Consider the following 6,806-nt stretch of genomic DNA (forward strand, 5'->3'; position numbering starts at 1 on the left):
AACTTTTAAGTCATAGTAAATCCTATATATGATGTTGCTTGTAAGTGTAATAATATCCAGCAGTTTAAAATACCATACTACATATAACCTGGTATTTTCTAGGATAGCAGCTAGCCTATAAAACACACAAAAAAAATATTACTAGACAAATGACAAAAAAATCACTGAAAATAAGAGCTCCAAGTTTTTATTATTAGATTCATCAGATGAAAACTCCTTCAAATTGCTATAAACATTTTAAGTGGTTTATTTTCAATATCTGTGTATCTTTTTGTGAACCAGTAATAAACAGTTGGCCAACTGGCAGTGGTCCGTGGACTACACTGTGAGTAGAAGTTCTTTAAGAAAGCATGTATGTTCTCAATATGGACAAAGTGATGGGGTGGGGGTGGAAAGGAGGTGTAAACTGTATTTCTCATCATAAATATGAAATAAAAATTAGTTGTTACCTCTTCAGAGGTAACCACAGTCTGACTTCTGACATTAAAAATTAGTTTTTACATATTATATTACATATATATCAGATTATATATTATTGTGTATACTTTTATATGTGGCTTATTTCATTCATTATTATGTCTAAGTCTAATCACTAAGTGCATGTGGCAGAAGTTTGTTTTTATTCTATATATAATTCCATTATATGATTATATCGCAACTTATCCATTCTGTCAATGGACTTTTACACTGTTTACAATTTGGGCATCCTCAAACTACGGCCCGCGGGGTGTTTTTGCTGCCACTGCCTGTCCTGCTTAGCAGCCAACTTGTCCCAGGGCCTGCAGTCCAGCCCTCCAATGGTCTGAGGGACAGTGAACTGGCCCCCTGTTTAGAGTTTGAGGACCCCTGGTTTACATCTTAGGGAAATAATAAATAATATTTCTGAAAACCTATTTGTCTTTTGCTGTACATATATGTATTTCTCTTGGGTATAATATTTATAAATAGAATTTGCTGGGTTTTAGAGCATAAGTATGTTCAGTCAGCTTTGGTAGATACTTCCAAAAATTCAGAACTCTTTTTCTTTTTCTTTTCTTTTTTTTTTTTTTTGAGACAGTCTCACTATGTCGCCCTCATAGAGTGCTATGGCATCACAGCTCACAGCAACCTCAAACTTTTGGGCTTAAGCAATTCTCTTGCCTCAGCCTCCTGAGTAGCTGGGACCACAGGTGTCTACCAAAACACCTGGCTAAAAAATTCAGAACTTTTATAGCATGAGAAATGACTCTATTAAACAACTATTAATTTTATCAATATGATGGTAGGTCAAACCAGAGAATCCATGCCAGAGGGAAACTGTATTATTATGATAACAGGGAATGTGAATGGAATACATGTAAGAAAGGTTTTTAGTGACAATCCAAACCTTAATATAATAATACCAATATATATAATAAATGTGAGATTGACTTTAACCACAGTTAATGCCCTATTTGAAATCAAAAAGTCATACTAGAGAAAAGGAGACATCCAGAATTTCCCTTTGTTCAACATTTGAGAATTTTAACTGGAGAAATATCCTGTAATTATATTGAAATTGGGGGACTCAGAGGAATATAACACTTAGCCTGCAGCCTGTATCTGCTGCCAACTATCCTAAGTCCTCCTCTTTGGTTGTCCTGAGTCTTTCTCAGGGACTTAGGGACCCTTTCTTCTTTCTGGGTCCCTCTTCTAAACAGAACCCATCTCCCACTTCACCCAGGACAACATTCTGGGGGATCCCTTTCATGAGGGTTCCCTTCCTTAGGCATCTGGCATGCTGCAAGATCACACAGATCTGGCTTTGAATGCCTTGTGCCCACAGGGAAACCCTGATCATGATGCCCTTCAGATGGCTGCATGATTTACACTGGATGAGATGTAGCCCAAGGTCATAGGCCATTGGCTTGGAATCACTGCTGTATCCTTTCATCTATCTTCTGTTCTTGGTTGATGTGTGTAGTAGGGGAGCCATGCCTTTAAGTACTGTGTTCCTGGGGCAAGGGTGTGGGACTCAGGTCACAGCACTGCTTCTGCTTTCCAGCTAAAGGATGACTAGGGTTTGAGTGGGTGCAGGTGTGGTCCTAGTTGTTGAAGGCAGGGCTGTTTTCACTTCTCAGAGTTCTTTTGCCTTCTGGTGAAATACCCCTCCACCCTACCCCTTCCCTGGGACTCCAGCAGTGGTCTTGTGTGGTCCCAGATATGCTCTGTTTCTCCTTGACTTTCTTGGGGTCTTCAGAGATCCCTACATGCAGACCTATAGTCATTGTCAGTCTCAGCGTAGCCCAGGCCTGCTTATGAAACACTGGCTTCACTCCACCTGCCCTTTTGAAATCCTGTTTCCCCGAGTAGCCTAACTGTGATCACCTTTGCTGTCCCTACTTGTGTAGGTCCATGTTTCCACCTTTGTTGAGCAGTGGTGGGGAGAAGCATGGGGAAACAGGGAAATGATAATACCAGGTAGGCCCAGGTTCCAAGGAGGCAGCGGACACAAGGGTTGGTGAATTCTCAGCTGGCCTCTGCACATGTGGAGTCTGATGCCTCCCAAAACCCCATACCCCTCGCCAGGTTTCATTCCCACCGCCATGTGAGCCCACTCCTGCCCACACCATCCAGGCTGAAATTGGATCTCAAGAACACTGCGATTGCTCTCCCCTCCCTGGGAAACTGGGCCTCCACCGGGAATCTACCCCCCAGAGTCAGGCTCCAAGGGACTCTTGGAACTGGACAGCTGGGGGTTTAGCCCTGGGTCTTTAACGCGACCTCCTGGCGCCTCCCGTATATCCCAGTCAAATCTCTGGCTCTAAACTCCCCTACCCAGCCTTCTAGAGATTGCCTGGCGGCCACAGAGAAATTTACATAAGTCCCGCTCACTGGTTACTGCGCATGCGCATGCTTGGGATGTGGGGCAAGCTTGGGATGTGGCGCGTGCGCTCAGTTCCGCAGCGGTTGCCTACAGCTCCTTTCTCTGTGGCATTGAGGCGCGGTGCCTTGCGGTGCTGTGGTCCGCCCTTTCAAGTGGCCGGAGGGGGTGCACCGGGTCCCTGAAGTGGAGGAGAAACCACCGGGCTGAAGAAACCGCCGCGGGAGTCACCAGACGCACCGCGGGATCCATGGCTGCCTCAGGCCAGCCTCGTGAGGTGGATGTGAGTCTCCCCCAGCGTCCTGGGCCCTGCGACCTCCAGGGCCGGTCCACTCCCAGACCACAACCTCCGGAGCCGCTGGTTGCGAGTGTGTGCCCGACATGCAGTGAAATTGTATGCGTGCGCGTGTAGTTTGCGTATGGGGTCTGATGGAAGTTTTCTTTTGCAGTAACAGGGGACGGTGTGGAGTGGGGCTTGTGGGTGGACTGCTGTCAAGTTCCCTTGCTCTCTGGTGAGACCCTGCCTGTGATCCCGCTTGGGCTGTGTGGCCTAGGGCGAGCTCTTTTCCTTGGGGTTCCTGTTAGAGTTTGTGAAGGCTTACGTGAGTAGGGGGCAGGAGGAGGACTGACTCAGACCAGCTGGCGTAGGAGTAACCTTCCCACCCAAATGGATGGCTTTTCCTAACGTTAGGGGACCCCTTCATAGTTGACAGAACTCTCAGAAGGAAGCCATTCTCAGGTGCAAGAGAGGTGCATACAGATATGAAGGAAGGGGATGCTATCTCCATTCCTCTTTTCCTCCTAGGATCATATCTTATCCCATGGCCCAAGGATTAAGAAGCAGAGCATACAGTTGGGACAGTGTTTCAATCTATCTGTGGCCTTTAGAACTCCATCCCCCCTTTTTGCATTCCCTCCCTCATCCACATTCACATGGCAGTGAGGAATGATTTCTCTTGCATGGGCTACCACCTATTGTGAGAGCCAAACTAGCTCCATTTTGTTGTTTACAGCACAAGCTCCATTCTTGGCTGTTTACAGCACAAGCCCCATTCCTGGCTGTTTACTGCATAAGTTCCATTCCTAGCCCTTCCACCCCAACCTCTGCCAGTGAAACCTGCAGGGCCACTCCCTGCTGCCTCTCCCCCACCCCAGGTTGCACAGCCACTGAACCATAAACTGAGTCACCTTAGGCAAACAGCTGCTATAATAAACAATAAGTTTCTATTACCTTGAAATACAGGTAATCAGGCTGCACCAACTCTAGCCCCCGGTTAAGGGACCCCCCACCCCTCACCTATACCAATCCAAATTCACCTTTACTAGTGAAATCATCAGCTACCAATGCAAATCCTCCTTTACTTCCTCCTTTACTAATGAAATCACCAACCACCAATCAAAAGTGTACTCGTACCGGACCCTACCCTTCTTGCTTTCTGTACCCCATAAAAACTTGTTCCACCCCGGGTTTGGGGCTCTTCCTCAGCTTGCATGCCAGGAGAGACCAGACCCGGGTCTGAATAAAACTCACCTTTTGCCTTTTACATCAGAGTGTGTCTTGGATTTGTCTGTTGGGGCTGTTTGGGAGATTTTTTCAGGCATAGCACTATCATAAGTCCTCCATCTTCTGTTGTCCCAGATTTTCTCTGGGGCTTAGACTTTTCTTCTTTCTGGGTCCATTTCCCAGTTCACCCAGGAAGATATTCTGGGGATCCCTTTTATGAGGGTTCCCTCTGCACTCTTCTTAGGCATCTGGCATGGTGGGTGATCAGGCAGATCTGACTTTCCATGCCTTGTGCTGGCAGGGGAACCCTAGGTCACAATGCCCATTCAGTCACCTTTGAAGTATTTAGCTTGCCCATCTGATGACTGTTCTGATATTCACCAATGAGATAGATATGTAGCACTTTTTTTTTTTTTTGGAGACAGAGCCTCAAGCTATCCCCCTGGGTAGAATGCCATGGCATCACAGCTCACAGCAACCTCCAACTTCTGGGCTCAAGCAAGTCTCCTGCCTCAGCCTCCAAAATAGCTGGGACCACAGGTGCCTGCCACAATGCCCAGGTATTTTTTGGTTGCAGCCATCATTGTTGTTTGGCAGGCCCAGGCTGGATTCAAACCCGCCACCTTAGGTGTATGTGGCTGGCGCCTTAGCCACTTGAGCCAGAAGCACTGAGCCTATTTTTTTTAAGGGCTTTTTTTTGCAGTTTTTGACTGGAGCTGGGTTTGAACCCCCCACCTCCAGCATATGGGACCGGTGCCCTACTCCTTTGAGCCACAGGTACCGCTCGATATGTAGCACTTTCTAGGATGAGTTCACCAACTTAGTTGTCAGACTTCATACAATGGCATCTCCAATGACCATTCCAGAAGAAGAGTTCCAAAATTGCTCTCAAGGGTGGACTAGGTGCTAGTGTTGGTGCGTGGCTTCCCAAGGGGAGTACCTTGAGGGTGACCTTAGTGATGTTCAGTAGTAAGGGTATGTACACTGTTTCTATGATAAGTTTCCAAACGTAACTGTCGGACGTCCATGCTATCTGGTAGAAATAATAAGCAGGGGTCAACACTCCACAGTGTTCGTTTCTGGAATACTTTCTATAAGGTAGGCATGGGCCTAGGGTCATAGGGAATAAAACAGGGACAAATGTTCTAGTGTAGAAGCAAAATATAAAATACACCATGGTAGTAACTGGTGTGAAGACATATAAAGGAGGAAGAGTGCAAGGCTGGAATTTTAACCCAATAAGGCAGGGAAAGGCAGAGAAGGCCTGTGAGGAGGCCTTCCTTTCCTTTTCTCATGGAAAAAAAGACATGAGAGAGCAAGCCACACAGATAAAATGAAGAAGTGCTCTTTGCAGAGGCTACTGCAAATCCAAAGACCCTGAGACAGGAACTGAATGGTTACAGTTATGTTTGAGACACATGAGGGAGAAGGGTTTTAAGGACTGCGTGGCACAAAGATGTCACAGAGCAGAGAGGAAACATATGTTGGTGTTGGTTTTTTCATGAGTTAGTGATTTGTTATTATGAAAGTAACATTAAGGAATGAGTTGGAAGAACTGTGGCAACAGAAGAGAGACTTCAGTTGACCCAGGTAACCGGAAAATTCTTACCTGAAAAGCTGTCAGGAGAGTAGTGAGAGTTCACATGACACTGTGTTGTGGGTCAAAAGACAATGTACTGATGGCTTTAGAGGCTTAGAGACACTGCAGGTGGCTGTGGGTTGGGGTGCTAGGTGACAGTGAGTCAAAATACACTCTGAGGTTTATATATGTATATATAAGGACTTTTTAAATTATAATATTTCTCTTGATAATATGTAATGGGTGGATTAGATAAGCACTACTAGGTTAGTTTCAAAAGAATGAAAAATCACCCATGAAGCTGTTAGACAGTATGTTCCCAAAAAAAGCAATTCACAAACCTCAGGATTTATCACTATTATATATATTGTGTTTTACCATTCAATTTGTTGGTACCATAGTATTCCACAGGAAACAGATTATCATTAGCATAATCTTTCTTATGAAGAATTTGGCAACAGTATTCCATAATAGTTTTTATGAGAAGGCTTTTTCTAATGCCCCTAATTGACTCAGATCTGTCTCAGTATGAATGTCTAAGGTTTGATGAGGCTGGTGACAATGTAGAAAGCTTCCCCTCTCCTCAGTCAGTGCATTCTCAGATGTCATCTTCTGAACAATAATGTGTGACTTTTCTTTTCTTTTCTTTTCTTTTTTTTTGGAGACAGAGTCTCACTTTGTCACCCTCAGTAGAGTGCTGTAGCGTCATAGCTCACAGCAACCTCAAACTTTTGGACTCAAGCAACTCTCTTGTCTTAGCCTCCCAAGTAGCTAGGACTACAGGTGCTTGCTACAACATCCATCTGTTTTTAGAGACAAGGTTTCACTCTGGCTCAGGCTGGTCTTAAACCTGTGAGCTCAGGCAGTCCAGCCACCTTGGC

Source organism: Otolemur garnettii, unplaced genomic scaffold (assembly GCF_000181295.1).
Source record: "Otolemur garnettii isolate 467f Iridium unplaced genomic scaffold, OtoGar3 scaffold00100, whole genome shotgun sequence".
Classification (NCBI taxonomy): Eukaryota; Metazoa; Chordata; class Mammalia; order Primates; family Galagidae; genus Otolemur; species Otolemur garnettii.